The sequence below is a fragment of the Monodelphis domestica genome, chromosome 1 (assembly GCF_027887165.1).
Source record: "Monodelphis domestica isolate mMonDom1 chromosome 1, mMonDom1.pri, whole genome shotgun sequence".
NCBI classification, from domain to species: Eukaryota; Metazoa; Chordata; class Mammalia; order Didelphimorphia; family Didelphidae; genus Monodelphis; species Monodelphis domestica.
Genome location: NC_077227.1, coordinates 49747832 through 49767415, shown reverse-complemented (window position 1 = coordinate 49767415; position 19584 = coordinate 49747832). Strand labels below are relative to the sequence as shown.

General features: G+C 46.1%; 1 long non-coding RNA gene across 1 annotated transcript; it reads left to right on the top strand.

The window, feature by feature from the left end:
• Positions 1-110: 110 nt before the first annotated feature.
• Positions 111-10795, top strand: LOC103106712 (uncharacterized). Its single transcript, XR_001628061.2, has 2 exons — positions 111-430; positions 10407-10795. It is a non-coding gene; the product is annotated as an uncharacterized LOC103106712 (long non-coding RNA).
• The last annotated feature ends 8789 nt before the right edge of the window (positions 10796-19584 follow it).

Sequence of the window (19584 nt, the reverse complement as noted above, 5' to 3'; positions counted from 1 at the left end):
GCAGCGGTGGCCGCCCCCTCCCCAGTCCCTTTCCGACTCAGCTGGAAGGAAGCTCGCAGGCCAGGCCGGAGGAAGCGGAGCCCGGATCCATCCGCCTGCAGCAACGCGCCTGCGCCAAATGGGCTTGACCCGCTCGCGGACCGGGCACGAACAGGGAGGCTCTGCCACCTGCCGGACGCCACAGGCAGTGCGTGGGGGTGTGTCCTGGTCCCGGCGTCCTGAGCCCTTGACGCGGCCCTTTCTGCCCAGCATCACTGCCTGGCCGCGGACCCATTGGCTGTGAGGGGACGCTTGAAATGGAGAGCGGCGGGAGGGATGGCGGCAGCTCAGAGGACAAGAGCTGCCGGCTCGGCAGGCCACGGCTCGGAGGGCACGGAGCTGGAGTCCTGGAACAATGGCCCACCCATCCTTGCCCGTCACCTGTAAAGTGGTAAGTGGGCATCCATCCCGGTGGCTCCCTAAGAGTCCCTGGCAGGGGTCAGCCAGGGTCCTGGGCACAGAAGGGCTCACCCTGTGGCACAGAGCACCCACCTCTGCTTGGTGATGATTTAGAGGAGAATGGCGGGGGAAGGGCTCCCGTTCACCTTTGACTTCAAGCTGAATGGGACTTGCGCAACCTTGTGCGTGTGAGTCAGTGAAGGTTTACTAACTGCCCACCAAGGGCCTGCCACTGGGCTGAGCCTGGGAATAAGAAGGCAGAGGGCAGCGCCTGCTGTCAAGGAGCTCAGGCTTGACCGCCAAACCAAGCTGGCTGGAGGGGGCGGGGGAAGTGGAAGAAGGGTTCCCTGGAAACCAAATTAGGAGCAATGGGGAGATGTAGAGAGAGGAGAAACTTCCCCCAACGATGAGAGCCAGCCAGAATCCGAATGGGCTGTCTGAGAGAAGGCGGTTGATTGCTCCTTATCAGGAGGGTCTTTGAGCAAAGACTGGCTGACCTCTGGTGCAGAATGACCTGGAAAAGATTTGGGTTCGGGTTCGATGATCTCAAGGTTCCTCCCAGTCCCAAGATCCCAGATTTCTCTAAGGGTAGATAAGATTCACACACAGAAGAATTGGGAGGTTCACACATATGGAAGTTTTGAACCAAGCAAGACAGTACAACCAGTGTGCAAAAGTCTGGAAGCAGCTGGAAGGCTTCCTGGAAGAGGTATGATTAAAGCAAGAATCTGGAGGTTAGGTCCATGTAAGGAAGAGAATATTCTAGATGTAGGAAACAGGGTGACTTGGAGGTAGGAATGAACAGCTTGGGTGAAGGGATCAGTCTGACTAGAGGAACGGTTACAGTGGGGTAGATAAGGAAGGATTGATGGCTGAGGGCCATATTGTAGGGGGACTTTGGTCAGCCAGTCAGTCAAAAAGCATTTATTGTGGGCAATGTGCCAGACAGTGGCACCCCCAATGGTGAGCATATAAAGAAACATTAAAAAAAGAACCCATCTCTGCTGTAAAGAGCTCACAGTCTAACGGGGGAGATAATGTACAAACAAACTATATACAGGATAAATTGGACATAATCAACAGACAGAGGGAAGCCCTAAGACGGAAGAGCCATAGGAAAGGTTTCTAACAGAAGGTAGGACTTTAGCAGACTTTCGAAGGAAGCCAGGAGTAGGAAGAAGAACCAGACACACTGGATCCCTAGAAAGGATGGAGTGAAATGAAGAAACAGCTTGTTTGTTGTTCAGTCATGTCTGACTCCTCATGACTCCTGATGGAGTTTTCTTGACAAAGAGACGTTAGTGCTTTGCTATTTCCTTCTCTGGATCATTTTAGAGATGAGGGAACTGAGGCCAATAGGGTTAAATGACTTGCTTGGGGTCACCCAGCTAGGAAGTGTCCAAGGCCAGATTTGAACTCAAGAAGATCAGTTTTTCTGATTCCACATCTGGTGTTTGATTCCCTGAGTCACCTAGCTATAAGAATAGCCTTAATTAGTCAGATTGACAGGAACAGTACAGTGGAGTCAGGGAAGGACCTCTTTATCCCCTGTGTAAATAAACTTCAGGGCTCATGGAGGACTGGGTGCCCTGGCCCTTTAGGAGCTGCAGGGGCACCAGACTTCATAACCCCACCGGCCTCTTCTTGCAGAAGACAACTTCTAGGCTCCAGGAGTCCAGATGGAAATCAACCCTACCAGTCACACATTTGCCATGGCAACCATGCCTTTGTGTAGTTCTGAGGAGTTAGTCCCTTGTTCTTAAATCTTCTTTGGCTCCTTATGGCCTAAAGGAGAATACATCCATCATAAAATACAAACTGCTTAGCCTTGGACAGTCTGTTTCCTTATTTTCTCATTCTTCTTCTTCACACACTCTACAGCTAGCCATACTAGACCATTAGCTCTGATTTTTTGCCCTGTTGTATCCTGATTCAGTGCATTTGTGCAGGCTGTCTCTCCTGATTGGAACCTTACCAAATACTTCTCCTTGCCTCTTTCTTCAAGGCCCATCTCAAGTACCACCTCTACCAGGAAGCTCTTCTAGATTTCTCCCACCTGAAAGTGATCTCAAGCTTCAGATTTTCCTAGAGAACTTGGTCTGAATTTCTCCTTCATTCCATTCACATTATACTTTGTATTATACTCCTCTGCCTACATGGTGTGTTTCCCCTCATAGATTACAGCCTCTTTGAATTTGTGGGGATCATTTACATCTTTATGTTACTGGCACTGAGTTTGAACAGTAAATAAACAGATCGTTATTATAGGCCCCCTATGTGTCAGGCATTGTGTATGGTATTAGGGATAAAAAGGCAAAAATGAAACCATCTTTATCCTCAGAGGCCTCCCACATTCTAATTGAGGAGACAACAAATGTATGTGTTTATACATATGGGCGCAGGATATATATGTAAATATAAAGATAATGAAAACAAAGTTAAATAACCTTAAAGAGTTTTAAAAAATAATAACCTAAGGGCAGGTAGTGAGTCTCTTGACCATTTCTTAGTTTACCCAGCGATATCCAGAATGTTAGAGCCACTATAGGATCCTGAGTGAGCTAGAGCTGGAAGGGGTGGTTGGGGAAGGATTTGGGGGAATCATGTAGAAACTGATGCTTGAGCTGCAGCTCGAAGGAAGAAGGGGATTCTGTAAAGGCAGAAGTACATTCCAAGCATAGGGGTGGCCAGGGCAAAAGATATTGGGACAGAAGTGTGAGAAACAGAAAGAAGACAGACCAGTTTGGCTACATTGAAGAGCCGGGTGGCTGAGGCTGAGAAGATGGGTTGGGGTCAAGTTGTGAAGAGCTTTAAAAAACAACAAACCACACAGAATAGTTTATCCTTGATCTTATTAGTAATAGGGAGCCACTGGAGTTTCTTGAATAGGGGAGTGACCTGGTCAGATCCACTCACAAGGAAAATCACGTGCTGTAAGTATGAAAGATGGATTGGAGTAATGGAGAGATTTGAGGCTGAAAGGCCAATTAGGAAGTTGTGGGGATAATTGAGGCAAGTAGTGATGAATATCTAATCTAAGGTGGTGGCTATGTGAGTACAGAGAAGGGGTTGGAAAGGACAGAGACTGGATAGTGTGGAGATAGAAATGGCAAGCTTTAGCATGATTGGATATATGGGATGTACACACACACACACACACACACACACACACACACAGTCATACCAGGGAACTCATGCACTAGCATAGCAGGAACTTAATGGATTGTTAATGTTACACACCGTACCCCCAAACTGGGCTGCAAGACCCCCAAGAACAGGGCATGAGTCTCTTGACACCTCTTTGGTTCACTCAGCAACATCATACAATGTCAGGTCCAGAATTGGATCATGGTCCTGGAGCTGGAAGGTTCCTTAGAAGCCCAACTCTTTTATTTACAGCCGGGGAAACTGAGGTCCAGGGAGATTTAAGTGATTCTCCCCAGATAGTGACAGAGCCAGGATCTGAGTTCCTCAAATTCAGAACTTTATGCTGTACCCCAATGAACCTCAGTGATCTTTGAATCCTGCCTTTCAGAGAGGAGAAATTCCCAGATGAATTGTCCAGGGTCGCGCACCTAGGAAATAGCCTGCCCTCAGCAGTGGAATTCATATTTTCCTCTTGAAACTAAAGGTGAGGCAGGAAACTGGACCCAGCCTGGAAATTTCCTTGGCAAAGGATTCTGAGTAACGTGAGGAGAAGACTGTTCTCCAAAGCCACCTGTCTCCTGGATTCCTTACTGGTGGCTTAGCACTCAGGCATCCAGGCTGATGGGAGAAGATCCAGTGTAAACTAGACTACCAGCTGATTTTGTGGGAGGGGGTGAGGGGAGAGACAGGCCGAGGTAGAGAAAAGAGACAGAAAGAGACAGGGTGAGGGAGGGAGGGAGAGAGAGAGAGAGAGAGAGAGAGAGAGAGAGAGAGAGAGAGAGAGAGAGAGAGAGAGGGAGAGAGAGAGACTGTGAGAAGGTCATTGTGAGTCCTGGGGTGGGAGGAATAGGTATGGGAGATGATAGACAAAAGTCCTTCTGGGGCACTGAATTCTCCTTCCTTTCCTCGGATCATTTAACCCTTCTCTCTGCCTTGAAACAAAAAGAGCTCTAGCCCGTTGAGGGTCAACTCGTGCCAGGCTCATAGCAGGTGATTAATAAATGTAAACTGACTAACAGACTGGCCCTGGCCTTCTTCCATAAAGTGGTACCTGGACTGACTCATTTACCAGAAAATAATGAGGAACCAGAGCAGTTAAGGTCCTGATTTGAACCCTCACAACCTATACGATCCTGGGTGAGTCATTTTATTTTTCTGTGCCTCGATTTCACTTTCTAGAAGCTGGAAGTAATTTGGCTTGCCTCCTCCTTTTGCTGTTGCCAGGGAAGTGCCTTATAAATATTAACTTTCTGTTCAAAAAAGAGCTATTTTTATTCTCATGCCTTATTATACTGAATAGAAGCACACTGAGAACAGGGACTATTCCATTCTTTGCATTTGTATCCCCAGGGTCTGGCACAGAGGCTTGCTAACTGATTTTGCTCTTATGTGGTCTGTTTTCTTTTTTATGAAATTTTTTTCAAGGAACAAAAATCTACCCCCCCCACTCCCACTGAAAACAGACAAAATTTCTATTACAAATCTGCCAAGTCAAGCAAAACAAATTCTCACCAGGGCTACATCCAAACAAGTATGTCTCCATTTGCATCCTGAATTCATCGCTGGGTCAATCTGAGTTCTTAGGTCCTCCATAGTTTATCTTGATTATGCTGTCATTGTATAAATTGATCTCCTGGTTCTGCTAGCTCTAACTCTGCCTCAGTTCACACAAATAATCTTTGTACTTTCCAGAGACAGTCAATATATGTTTATTAAGTACCTACTAATCGCCAGGCACTGTGCTAAGCATTTGAGGTACAAGGAAAGGCAAAAGACAGCCCTTGCTCTCAAGAATAAATGGGAGATTACCAACAGAGGGAAAGTTAGTGATGGTGGTGGTGGGGTCAGGAAAGGCTTCCTGGAGAAAGTCAGATTTTATCTGGTACTTGAAGGAAGCCAGGAGACATAGATAGTCAGGAGATGGAATGTCTTGGAGGACTGACAAGGAAGCCTCTGTCACTGGATAAGAGACAGACAGAGGGAGAGAGAGGAGTATGTGTGGTGTAAGATGACTAGAAGGGTATTGTTGGCTTGGGGAGAGGGGGCTGGTTAATTTGATGCTTAATCCTGGAGGTGATAAGGAGCCACTGGAGTTTCTTGAGTGAGGAGGGGTGGTGGCACAGTTACTTTGACAGCTGAGTGGAGGATGGACTGGAGTGGGGAGAGGCAAAGGGCTTTTATGGCCCCATTGGATCCTCAGTGAACTCATTTAACTTTTGAGGAAATTGAATCTGAGGGAGATTAAATGATATGCCTGAGATCTCACAGCAAATTAATGATCAATCCAGGACTAGAATCCAGTCCTGTTCACTCTTGGTTTTAGGTTTTTGTTGCACTAGGAGATTTGGGGTGGGGTGAGTGATGTCCTATGTTGGCAAAGAAGACCCTGTGTGAAGAAACTTTCAATTCAACCCACATTTATGCAGTCAGGGCCTGCGGTGGGCTTGACACCCGAGCTGGCATGCTGGTGCTCAGCAGATTTATGCTTGGTGAAGGGGAGGGGATACCCAGCTGGCACACTGATAAGGAAATAACTAAAGTGATTCTGTGTGGTGAGGGGTGGGCACAGGTGGGGGTGGTCTGGGAAAGCCCCCTGGCTCAGCCTCCAAAGAAGCTTGGGATTCCAAGTGGTGGGCCAGCCGGAGGAGGAGGGCGTCCACTGGAGCCTCGGGGAGACAGGCTGGCTGAAGTCCCAGAGGAGGGAGTTGGCGAGCAGCTGCAGGGCCAGTCAAACTGGCCTGGAGAGTGCCAGAAGGGGAGTTTCGGGAAATAAAGCCGGGCAGGTAGGTGAGGAGGCGGGGCAGCGGGATTGTGGGCAGCTCCCAGGGCCAGGATGGGGACTTTGTGCTCAGTGCTGGAACAGGAGCTCTCGCCTGGCCCAAGCCGGTCAAAGGGAGGATCATTTTTCTTTATGAGAAATGACTTCTCCACTTCATCTGGATCCTCACACAGGCCTGCAGAGCTTGCTGGGATAGTGTCTGGCTGAGGTTTACTGAAAGCCAGCCGGCTGGAAAAGTTGCCTAGAAGCAATGATGGCCTCGAAGGACTCTGGAGCCAGGGAGGGCTGTCTGTGGATGGTACCTCCAGGAGCCTGGAGGCAGAGGGCTCAGTCAGGGCTGCTGCAGTAGGGCCCGGCCAGTCTGGGAGAAAAGCCTTGGGAAGAGTATGTCCAGCCCGTTACTGGGAGGGATATGTATGAGACCCGACCTGGAATCCCGTTTTGTTTTTTTAAACCTTACCTGCTAAATTAAAATGAATGAATGAATTAAATAAAATAAATTTAAGTTGAACCCAGTGAAATTGCTTGTCAACTCCAGGAGCAGGGAGGGAAGACGGGAGGGAGACAAGAAGAATCATGTAACCATGGAGGGAAAAAAAATTAAAATTAGGGGAAAAAAATAAATAAACCTTACCTTCTGTCTTAGTAGCAATGCTAAGACAGAAGAGCGGCAAGGGCTAGGCAATTGGGGTTAAGTCACTTGCCCAGGGTCACATAGGTAGGTCACATTTGAACCCAGGTCCTCCTGACTGGTGCTCTATCCACTATACTACCTACCTGTCCCAGAATCCAGTTTTAATAAGCAATCTGGTCAGGAGTTCTTAAACCTTTTAACTTTGTAGACCTTTTTGGCAATCTCAGGCCCATGGACCCATTCTCCAAATAATGTATATTAAAGAAATTTATACTGAAGAGACAGCTAGATGGCTCTCTGGATAGAAAGCCAAGCCTGGAGATGGGAAGTTCTGGGTTCCAATATGACCTCAGACACTTCCTAGCTGTGAGACCCTGGACAAGTCACTTAACCCCCATGGCCTAGCCCTTACTGCTCTTACGGCAGAGGGTAAGGGTTGTTTTGTTTTAAGCATATTGGAAGGAAATGTTCAGTTTTAGTTAGAGGCAAGTGAAAATTAAGTTGTAACTTTTTCCCCTCTTCCCAGGTTCATAGAGACCAGATTAAGACTAGATCTAGGTGGAGGCTGTTTAGGTTTTTCTCCCCTTGGCTGGGCTGAGCCCACTTCATGGATTGGAAGAGTGAGGAAGAGCCCTTCTTGGCCTCCTGACCTTGGGCCTCGGCTTCCTCATCGGGTCAGCAGGGCTGTGAGCGGGCATGGGCTCCCCGAGGTCCCTTCCAGCTCTGGCATTACGGTTGAGAAAAGAGGAAGAACTGGAAAACTTTGGGAGGAGAGGAAAAGGAAGAAGGACCCGCCGGGACTTCTTTATACCAATTCCATGCAAAGCTGATGCAAATAAGGATGAATTTAGCTGTGGTCCGACGCCGGGCACCCTTGACAATAGGCTTGTGGCTGGGCAGAGCCCCGGGTGCCCCACGGGAGGGGAAGGGGGAGCCCCCTCCCTTCTGCCCCGAGCCAGGCGGGCCAGAGATGACAGTTTAAAGAAGCTGGTGTGAAGTGGTTTGGAACTCAGACTGTACAGCGGCCCCCAGGGGCAGAAAACAGGAAGCCGAGATAAAAGATTGATCCGCAGCACAGTCCCCATCGACTTCCTGCAGAGCAGGTGCTCGGAGCTCAGCGAGCCGGGGAGGAAATAAGCTGGGCCCGGTTCTACCCTTATATAGCATTGTTCCTGGGCACGCCGCCCTGCCCCCCTCCCTCCCTCCCTCCCTCCCCCCCTTCCCTCCACCTTCCCCCCAGGCCTTCCAGGCCCCTGGGGAGGATTCTGGGGGGACGAACAGTCCCCTCGCCTTCTGTCCACCCGCTCCATCACCCTTGTCTCCGGAACGAACCCGTCCCTCGTACTCTTCTGCCAATGCCGCCACATTCGGGATCTGCTGGGCATCCCTGCAGCTCCATCGTCTCCTCCATCGCTGTTGGCTGAGCCTTCAGACTCCCCACTGGAGGAGTGGGATGGGGGCAAGACGACACTCCCTGGTGGGCTTGGTGGCAAATCACTAGATTACTTTTCCCCACACTTGTTATAATGGATCCCACCCGTCGTCCCCCAAAGCACCTTGCGCTCCCCAAACGTACCTTGGCAGAAGCTGTTCCTTCTGCCTGGGAGGCTGTTTCTCCTCCTCTCTGCCTCCCAGACTCCCCCAGCTTCCCGGAAAGCAAAGGGCAGGTGCCAGCTTCTCCCGGAGACCTTTCCTAATATTCCCACGGTCAGCACTGCCCCATCACCTTGGCTTTATTCGGCAGCGACTGCTTGGACGCTTAAGATCCTCTTTTCCTTCTCGCTGACAAGCTCCCTGAGAGCAGGACTAACTCCATTCTTCCTCCTGCTATCGCAGGCTGTTTGGCTCATTCCAGCTGCTCTATAACAAGCCTGTTGGAGAAAGCCTTGTGGACTTCCTGGGGCCGATGGATGGGCACTCCACACTCAATGCTGGGAAGAGGAAAATGGAGGACAAGAAGCCGCTGAGGGGAAAGGATTCTGAGCTGCTGGATGAACCAAGGAGAGCGGAGGCCCAAACGCAGGACTTCTGTGCATATTGCTGGCAGCCAAAGCCTTCAGGATCTCCTGTTGGTGTGGAGAGACCAAGGGCCACAATGTGATCATGGCCAGGAAAAAGTTTGTTGGAGAACCTTTAAGTTCAACACACCCATTCAAACGATTTCTTATTCTTATTCTTAGGAATTTTGCAGAGAGGAAACTAAATATGGATGGGAGAGGAGTGAGGGAAGTAGAAATGTACTCATTTGGGCAATAGCCTCCGAGAACATTTATCTCTTTTTTCCTTGTTTTATTTTCTGTTTTAACTAAATGCTTTTGCTGATTGTCTCTCTAGTAAAAGTGAGTTTTCAAACTCAAGTGAGGTTCAGAGCCTTTTTATTTCCTTAGAGCACTCAATTCAAAGGACTGAGGCCATTGGCTAAAGTTCTCCCAGGGATACCTCCTCCCCCCAGGGAGAGGATCATAAGCCACTAAATCTCAGAATCTAAGAATCACAGATTGATTCAGAGCCAGGAGAAGTCTCTGAGGTTGTCAATTCATTTGAGGGATGAAGGAAGTGAGGTCCAGAGAAACTAAAGAGAATTTTTAAAGGGACAACCTTTATTTCTTCTACAAAAGAAATCCTTAACCCATAGCATACACCTTGGAACAGAAAACAACAAATAATGATAATGATGTAATGGGGAAAGGAAAACTGAATGAAGCTTTGGCATTTATGCTGCTGAGGTGGAGGAGACAGCAGTTGAAATGTTGAAGTGAAACTGAAGGTTCTTTGTCTTTTTTTTTAAACCCTTACCTTCAGTCTTAGAATCAATTCTATAGATTGACTCCAAGGCAAAAGACAGGTATGGGCTAGGTAATGGGAGGTTAAGGGACCCACCCAAGGTCACACAGCTTCGAAGTGTCTGAGACCAAATTTGAATCCAGAACCTCCTGTCTCTGGTTCTGGCTTTCCTTCCACTGTGCCACCTAGCTGTCCCCAGAGAAGCTTGGTTTTTTAAATATTCAAATATAGTGCAATTTGTAGGGCTGCTGAATAGGCATAACTAAAGAGAATTTCAACCTCAGCAGAGAAACTTAGCAGAATCTACCCATCACAAGCATGAATCAAGTCATTCAAGTCCACAAAGCCCTCAATGATGAACAGCTCGGGACTGATCATAGAGCCAGAGGCTTTGGCCATTGAGGACCCATCCCAGGCCATCGGCTTCCTTCGGCAGGTTGTCCTTCTGTGACGTGTTCCTCCAAAGGAAGCCTGGGCTGAGAATGGAAGTGGGCTCTAGGAGAGGCATTTGAGGAACCCCTGAGGGACCAATCCTGGTGGACCATTGAGGATGGTGAAGATGAATGCTGCTGGGAGGGGTGTGGGGATAACATTCATAATGTCCTTCTCCTCTTTTACCTACAGGATGTGGATGGATGATGAGGACCAGACAGAGGCGGGCTGCCTCCAGCCCCTGGAAGATGCTCAGATAAACCCTATTGGGCTGGGCCAGTGTCCTGGGCCAGCAGAGTTCTCCAAAACAGAATCCAAGGGTCCAGCCTCTTAAGGTCCCTCCAGGCTTGACCTTAAGGGATGTGAGGTGGGGATGCAGCGCCATCTGGTGTCCCAAGTACAGATGAGCATCGGGCTAGTTAGTGCCCAAGAAGAGGGCAGGGGTCCGTCCCCCTGCCCGAAGGCTTCTCCTGGTGGCCTTGATCTTGTGCCCCAAAGAGTAGAGTTTGGCTGGATAGACTGAGGCCATCCTTGGGAGGCAGTTTCCCCTGATACCAATAAAGAGTTTGCTTGTTCCAAAATCTGTCCCCTATCCCTTGTCCCTGGTACCTGACATCTCCCTCAGTAAAGCATCTTCTGAATTGCTCCTCCTCCTGCCTCCTCCAGGTTCCCCTTTGCACCAGAGTCCCTGGGGAGAGGGAGCCTCTTTTCTCAGGAGATGGAAGAGACCCTCTTGAAGGGCAGTTAGGGGGTTGTTAGCTCAGTCCCTGTCACATAGTAGGTGCTTACTATTTATTGAATGGCTGGGAAGGGGTAGCTAGGTGGCTCGATGGATAGAGAGCCAGATCTAGAGGTGGGAGGTCCTGGGTTCAAAGCTGGCCTCAGACAATTCCTAGCTGTGTGACCCTGGGCAAGTCACTTAATCCTTACTGCTTAGCCTTTACCATTCTTCTGCCTTAGAACCAATACAGAATGCTGATTCTAAGATGGAAGGTAAGGGCTTTTCATTTTAAAAAAAAATTGACTAGAGTAGCAACAACATAGAATTGAACATTAGAGACCTCTCCATTTTCCTACAAGGCAGCTATGAGACCTTGGGTGAGTCCCAGTTTCTTCTATGAAATGAGGTAGTATTAAGGGATCTCAAAGGTCTTCAGAGACTCTAGCCCTCCCAGGACCCCTGATTATTAACAAGTTCTCTTTCCACTCTACTGATCTCTCCCCCTGTGAGCCAGAATAGTTAACGATCCGAACCACACAAACACAAGGATCTGATTATTTCCTATTTCAGACCATTTCATGCATGTATGTATGCGTGTATATGTTTACTTGCAAGCTAGCATGTGAGCCCTCAAAGTTTCTTCCTGCCACTTACAGCTTAGTTCAGGGCTTTGAACACAGGAGGATTAAAGAAAAGAAACTGATTCACACATTGAATAATAAATAAAATAAAACAATAAATAAATAAAAATAAACAATGAAGCTTATAAGATAAACTTATGAGAAAATACTTTCAGAGACCATAATCCTTGGCACTCCATTCCACAAGGAATTATTGTAGGGAGAAAGCAGCCTTTAAAGCACTATACAAATGCAAGCAATTGCTGGTCCCATTTTACAGATGAAGTAACTGAATCCCAGAAGGGTCAAGAGCTTTGCTCAGGGTCACATGGCTAGTGTGTGTCATGAGCTAAGGTCTTCTCCCTCCAAATACAGCGTCCTTTCTGTCAGGTCAGTCTGGGGCTGATTGGTTAGAAAGACCCAGATGCTCTGATTTCAGGCTAACCTGCCCTTTGGGCCGGGGCCCCTCTGGCTGACTTGGGCCCTTTTGGTACTGCCCTCCCACTCATGCCCACCCAGCTAGAGCTCAGTGCTGGAAACTGGCAGGGTTTGGGCTCCGGCTATTGGTTGATGTTTCATTTTGCTTTTGTTGGTGAGACCCAGCTCTCAGAAGGAAATCAGCCGGTGGTTGGCTGGTTTTTCCCCTAAGCTGAGCTAGCACATGTACTTTCTAGGGGGTGGGGGGAGTTGTTGAAGTTGGGCAGTGGGAAGGAAAGTCCTTGGGAGGGTTATAGAAACCCACAGGGTAAGCATGTACATATTTTCCACTGACCTGAAGGTTAGGGTTATAGCCTCTGCCAATTATCCCTCCCACCCCTTCTCACTTTCTCTCTATTTCTCTTTTAACCTGTCTTAGTATCAATTCTAACATAGAAGAGAGCTGTCTTTAGGCAATTAGGGTTCAGTGACTTGCCCAGGGTCATACAGCCAAGAAGTATCTGGGTTCAAATTTGAACCCTAGACCTGGCGCCCCATGCACTTGCTACTTAGCTGCCCCATCCCTGTCCTTGTTGCTGAGATTCTCACACCCCAAACAGTGGCCTACCTTCTGGCCAACCCCACCCCAGGACAGGTGCACAGATGGCCAACAGCTCAGTTAATCCAAGGGAGGGGGCTGGGTTCCCAGCTGCTGGGATAGAGATGGCAGGAGCTATGTTTCTAGGCCAGAAAGGAAAAATGAGGTGAGTCCCCAGGGGCCTTGGAGCAGTGGGTCCATCACTCAATTCAACTCAAGCTCCCTCAGATCCTATAGTTTTGCCTAAGCACCCCCCCAACCCCCAGCCAGAAAGAGAGTCATTAACAGCTAAATCTCAGAAGATCAGGGAGTATCCCAACACCAGAGGATCATAAATTTAGAGCCAGGACAGGTCTCAGAGATCACCAAATCCAACTCCCTCATTTGACAGATGAGGAAACTGAGGCCTAGAGAAATTAAAGTATCTTGCCTATAGTCACAGGCCACATAGGTTACATTAGGTGGCAGGGCTTGTTTTTAAATGCACATTGTCTGATTCTAAACCTAACCCAACCTATACTTGAGCAATAATCCCCTGGAGAACATCTGTCCCCATCATGAACTTCCTCTGGTCCTTGCCCTAGTCATCATCCCTCCTGGAGCACCTTCAAACTCTCCCTCCCTCCTGAAACATTTCTATCTGCCTGCAAACAGCCTCAGATGTTCTCAATCCTAAAAAAGCCTTTTCTCTCCCACCCTTCTACCTCCTCCCCTTCACTCCTTGAAAAAGCTCTCTCCACCAACTGTCTCCACTTCTTCATCCCCCTCTTTCCTCAAGCCCTTGCAGTGTGGCTTCTGCCCCACCTACTGAAACTACCCTCTTAAAGATCAACAAGGACTTTCTAAATGACATATTCAATGGCTTCTTTTCTTTTCTTTTTAATACTTATTTCCCCCAAATTACACGTTGGCACAATTTTCAGTAATCATTTTCTGACATTTTGCACTCTGTGTTCTCTCTCTTTCTCCCAACTTTCCCCAGATAATATGATACATGATACAGTTTTTACATGTGTTATTATACAAGACAATTTTCATATTCATCATGTTGTGAAAGAAGACACATATCATCTACACTAGAGAAAAACTCATGGAGGAAATAAATCTGTATTCAGAATTGGTCAGTTCCTTCTATGGCGGTGGGTTGCCTTTTCCATCATGAGTGCCTTGGAGTGGACCTGGATCCTTGCTTTGCTCATAATAGTTAAGTTGTTCATTGTTGATTGTTGTACTTCATTGCTGTTACTGTGTACAACATTCTCCTGGTTCTGCTCACTTCACTTTGCATCACTTCATAGAAGTCTTTCCAGGTTTCTTGGGAATCATCCTGTTTGTCATTTCTTATGGAATGATAGCATTCCAATTCAATCAGATACCACAGCTTGTTCAAACATTCCCCAATTGCTGGACTCCCCTTCAGTTTCCAATTCTTTATCATCACAAAAAGAGCTGCTCTAAATATTTTTGTACAAGTAGGTCCTTCACCCCATCTTTGATCCCTTTGGGTTACAGACCTAGTAGCAGTATTGTGGGGGTCAAAGGACAGGCACAGTTTTGTGGTCCTTTATGCGTAGTTTCAAATTGCTCTCCAGAATGGTTGGATCATTTCATATATCCACCAACATTGTATGGTCCTATTTAGTGTCCTAATTTTTCCATAACCCCTCCAACATCTATCATTTCCCAATTTTATCATATTAGCCAGTCTGTTATGTGGTACCTCCAAGTTGTTTTCATTTGTATTCTCGAATTAATAATGGTTTAGAACATTTTTTGATATGACAAAAGATAATTTTAACTTCTTTATCTTAGAATTTCCTATTCATATCATTTGACCATTGGTTGATTGGGGAATGCTTTGTATTCTTGGAAATTTGACTCAGTTCTCTGAATAATTGAGAAATGAGGGCTTTGTCAGAGATACTTGCTATACATTTCCCTCCAGATATTTCCCTTCTAATCTTGGCTGCATTGTTTTCATTTGTGCAAACCCTTTTTAATTTAATGTAGTCAAAATGATCTGTTTTACATCTCATAATGTTTTCTATGTTTTCTTTGGACACAAATTCCTTCTGTAGCCATAGATTTGACCAGTAAACTCTTCTGTGCTCCTCTCATTTGTGTATGGTTTCATCCTTTATTTCTAAATCATGTATCCAATTTGACTTTACTCTGTGTGAGGTGGGAGGTGATGATCCATGCCTTATTTCTGCCATGTTGTTTTCCAGGTTTCCTAGCAGTTTTTGTCCAGTAGTGAGTTGTTTTTCCAAAAGCTTGGCTTCTTGGCTTCTTGGCTTTGTCAAACTCTAGGTTACTGTAGTCATTTACTACTGTGTGTTGAGTGCCTAATCTATTCCATTGATCCACTACTCATTTCTTAGCCAGTATCAGATTGTTCGTTTGTTTTAAACCTCAAGAATTGATACTAGGTATCTAAGGCAGAAAAGCAAAATGATTAGGCAATTGGGGTTAAGTGACTTTCCCAAGACCATACAGCTAGGAAGTATCTCAGATCACATTTGAACCTAGGACCAGGATCTCAATACAGTGAGCCATCTCACTGCTCTCAGATTGTTTTGATGGTTAAAATACCGTTTGAGATCTGATACAGCTAAGCCTCCTTTCTTCATATTTTTTTCATCCATTCCCTTTATATTCTTGGCCCTTTGTTCTTTGTTTTTTATTATTGATGAATATTATAATTTTTTTTTAGCTCTGTGAAATCATTTTTTGGTAGTTTGATGGATATGGCACTGGAGAGTTCCAGAAGGCACTAAATAAGTAAATTTAGGTAGAACTGTCATTTTTATTATATTGACTCAGTGTATCCAGGAGCAATAAATGTTTCCCCATTTGTTTAGGTCTGACTTTATTTGTATGAAAAGTGTTTTATAGTTGTGATCATATAGTTCCTGGGTTTGTCTTGGCAGGTGCAGTGGCCTTTTTTCCATTCACAGCCATCACCTCCCTGGAGCCTTTGAGCTCTGATCACATGTAGATACTTCCCATTTCTGGTTCTGCTGCTCCTATTACCATCATCAATGTAAATAAATCCCCACTTCTCATCTCTGTTCTTCTGGGTTCCAGACCCACCTCTCCATCTGGATCTCAGCAGTAGCTCAAACTTCTCCCCCATCCCAACCTCCTCTTCCTTTTTTTACTGTCTCTAGGCCACCGCCATTTATCCCACTCATGTTGGAAACCTTGGGGTTTTTTGGAATCACTCCCTCTCCCTCACTTCTCATATATAGAAATGGGTTCCACCTCCACATTGTGTATCTCTGTTCCCACTGCCATCCCCCTAGTACAAGACTCTACCATGTGCCCTGATTATTACAGCAGCCTTCTAATATCCTCCCTCCAACTCCCTCTTCATACTTGTAGAATCCTCTTCTAAAAAATAATCACTGGCTCCCTAATACCAATTTGAATATTTTTGGCCACATTTCAAAGCTCACCATGATATAATGTCATCCTAAATTTTCACTTTAATCTCAAACCTGTCAAACTAGACTTGTTTTTTACTTTACACTCTGTGCTTTCCCATCTCCACACCTTTACTCAGGCTGGTATCCTATGACCTCCTTCCCCCTCTGCCCACTGAATTACTATCTATTGTTTGAAGAACTATGCAAATACAAATGTCTTCTCCAGTTTTGCTAGGCAGTACTGATTCTTCTGACCTTATATTGTGTTTTATTTAACAATTTTCTGGTGTGCCTGTCACATAATATTGTATAATAATATTTGTAGATATGCATCTTCTCCAACTGTTTAATAAATGTTAAATAAACTTACACTGCCAGACTCAGAGGATGTGATAGAATAGGAGTTCCTTGCAGGCAGGGACTGTTTCAATTTTGTCTGTGTATCCCCAATTCTTAGGACAGGGCCTGATACAAAGTAGGGACTTAAGAAATAGATACTTGATGATTGATCAGTGTTGGTTAGCTTTACTGAACTATTCTCCTTTCCTCTCCCTCTCTCTCCTCCTCTCTCTCTTTCTCACCCTTCTTTCTCTTTCCTTACCCCAAATCTCTCCCTCTTTCCCCCTTCCTCTCTTTCTCTCTCTCTCTCTCTCTCTCTCTCTCTCTCTCTCTCTCTCTCTCTCTCTCTCTCTCTCTCTCTCTCTCTCTCTCTCCCTCCCTCCCTTCCTCCCTCTCTCTCTCTCTCTCTCTCTCTCTCTCTCTCTCTCTCTCTCTCTCTCTCTCTCTCTCTCTCTCTCTCTCTCCCCCTCCTTCCCTCCTCCCTTCCTTCTCTCTCTCTCTCTCTCTCTCTCTCTCTCTCTCTCTCTCTCTCTGTGTCTCTCCTCCCTTCTTTACTATAAGGGATGGCTCGATGGATAGGAGAAAGGAGAAATCAATTTGGAAATTAAAGTTATGGAAAAACAAGAGCTAACTCTAAAAATATATATTGAAAATAATGACTGACTGCAAGGTCATCCAGACTCCAGTGACTGGGGGTTTCAGTTACCATGCAAAGTTGCCCATCTGACTTTGCAAAATCTCTGATTCTTGAGTTTTTTTTTTCTCATGGCAGCCGGAAACTTAGCTCTCTGTACAAACCACCTATTTCTCTGCCTGCTAAGCCCAATCCCTTTCCTTCTCAAATCAAATCCTTCTCTCACATGCTGGTCCTTACAGAGTTTCTGAAGGTCATCATCATGATCCTTTGTTCTCTTTTCAGTTCCTTTAATTATTTCTGGAATGATATCATTGTTCCCCCACTCTTTGTCCCCTTCCCCACGCCACTCTTCTTTGGACTCTCTAGTTGCCAACATTCTTTCTATTGTTTTATCTTTATTTTTTCTTTATTAAAGTTCATTTGATTAATTAATTAATTTAGAATATTTTTCCATGGTTACATGATTCATGTTCTTCCCCTCTCCTCCCCCCCCCCCCCACATAGCCAATGTGCAATTCCACTGGGTTTTACATGAGTCATTGGTCAAGACCTATTTCCATATTATTAATATTTGCACTAGGGTGATCACTTAGAGTCTACATCCCCGATCCTATCCCCATCGACCTATGTGATCAAGCAGTTGTTTTTCTTCTGTGTTTCTGCTCCCACAGTTCTTCCTCTGGATGTGGACAGCATCTTTCTCATAAGTCCCTCAGAATTGTCCTGGATCATTTCATTGCTGCTAGTAGAGAAGTCCATTATATTCAATTGTGCCACAGTGTATCAGTCTCTGTGTACAATGTTCTTCTGGTTCAGCTCCTCTCACTATGCATCAATTCCTGGAGGTCTTTCCAGTTCACATGGAATCCCTCCACTTTATTATTCCTTTTAGCACAATAGTATTCCATCACCAACATATACCACAATTTGCTCAGCCATTCCCCAATCAGAGGACATCCCCTCATTTTATAGATTTTTTGCCACCACAAAGAGCACAGCTATGAATATTTTTGTACAAGTCTTTTTCCTTATTATTTCTTTGGATACAAACCCAGCAGTGCTATGGCTGGATCAAAGGGCAGGCAGTCTTTTAAAGCCCTTTGGGCATATCAGCATTCTCTTAAATAATAATAGCCAACATTTATAGAGTACTTCGAAGTTTGCAACATGTGGTATATGATCTTACTTGATCCCACGACAAACTTGTGTGGTAATTTAAATTGTTATCCCCACTTTACAGATGGGGAAAACTGAGGTGGAGGAATTTGCCCGGAGCCCCACAGCTAGCAAGTATCTAAGGCCATTGTGAACACATGTCCAGCAGTCCATTTGCCTTATCATTTAGTTGTCCAATGTCTAGAATTAGACCCAATACTCCAGATGTCAGTTCTGAGCCCCATCTTTACTCATCACCAGCTTTTTTAATGTAGCTCCCATAGGGACATATAGAGGGGCAAAATGACAAAATTCCCTTCTCTCAGAGAACTAGTGGTGAGGGAGACTTCAATTTGGCCCTGGCCCTTTGGACCCTGGGCTGATAGGGAGAGACTGAACCTCCTCTGAACTTGCTCTTCCTTGAAATCCTCTGAATTTGTACCAGTGGGGGCTGGGTGGGTAGAAGACTTGGCAGAAGGCAAGCGTTGCCCTTCCTACTAAAAGGATTCTTAATATAGGGTGTCTCAAATAATCTAGTTTAGGGACAGTGAAGTGATTCTGTGGACAGAGAACCAGACCTGGGTTCAAATGTATCCTCAGCTACTTCTTAGCTGCATGACCCTGAGCGAGTCACATAACTCCCATCACCTAACCCTAATTGCTCTTCTGTCTTAGAACCAATGCACAGTATTGATTCTAAGATGGAAGGTAAGGGTTTAAAAAAATAGTCTAGCTTAGTATGTCTCAAAATTGGAGCTTAAAACCTCATTAAGACTTTGGAGAGCTGTATAAACAATCCCCAGAGGGTGTGAACAGAAACAAGATCAGGAGTTTGAGTCAACAGGGCACCATCCCTTCCCCTTTTAAGACCCTCCCACTTCCTCCCCCTCAACTTCCCATCACCACAGTTTTTTTTACCCCTCTACACACTCATTCCTTTGCTTATCTCACATCTTACAATTCAGTTCAATTAAACAGGCATCTCTGAAGGACCTACTGTGTGCCAGGTTTAGAAAATACAGACAAAGCAGAAGCAGCTTCCGTTGGAGTGACCCTAGTCATATATTCTCATTCTCCTGCTGTACCCCCATCCCTCCTCCACACTTAGTTGATCACACATCCCTTTAGTGGCTGGTGTCCCTGAGTCACACCTTCCTGATCAGTGTCCTACCTCTATTCTATCGTTCCTGTGCTAGGGAAGCTAAGTGACCCAGTGGATTGAGAGCCAGGTCTTGGGTAACATCTGGCCTCAGGCACTTCCCAGCTGTGTGACCCTGGGTAAGTCCCTTAACCCCCACTGCCTGGCCCTTACTGCCCTTCTGCCTTGGAATCAGTAGACAGTATTGATTCTAAGGCAGAAGATTAAAGTTTTTAAAAACAAAACAAAATTTTAAAATACCCCTCTCTCCCCCACTCACACCACTCCTGCTCTGAGACATCTGAGCGCCCCACCAT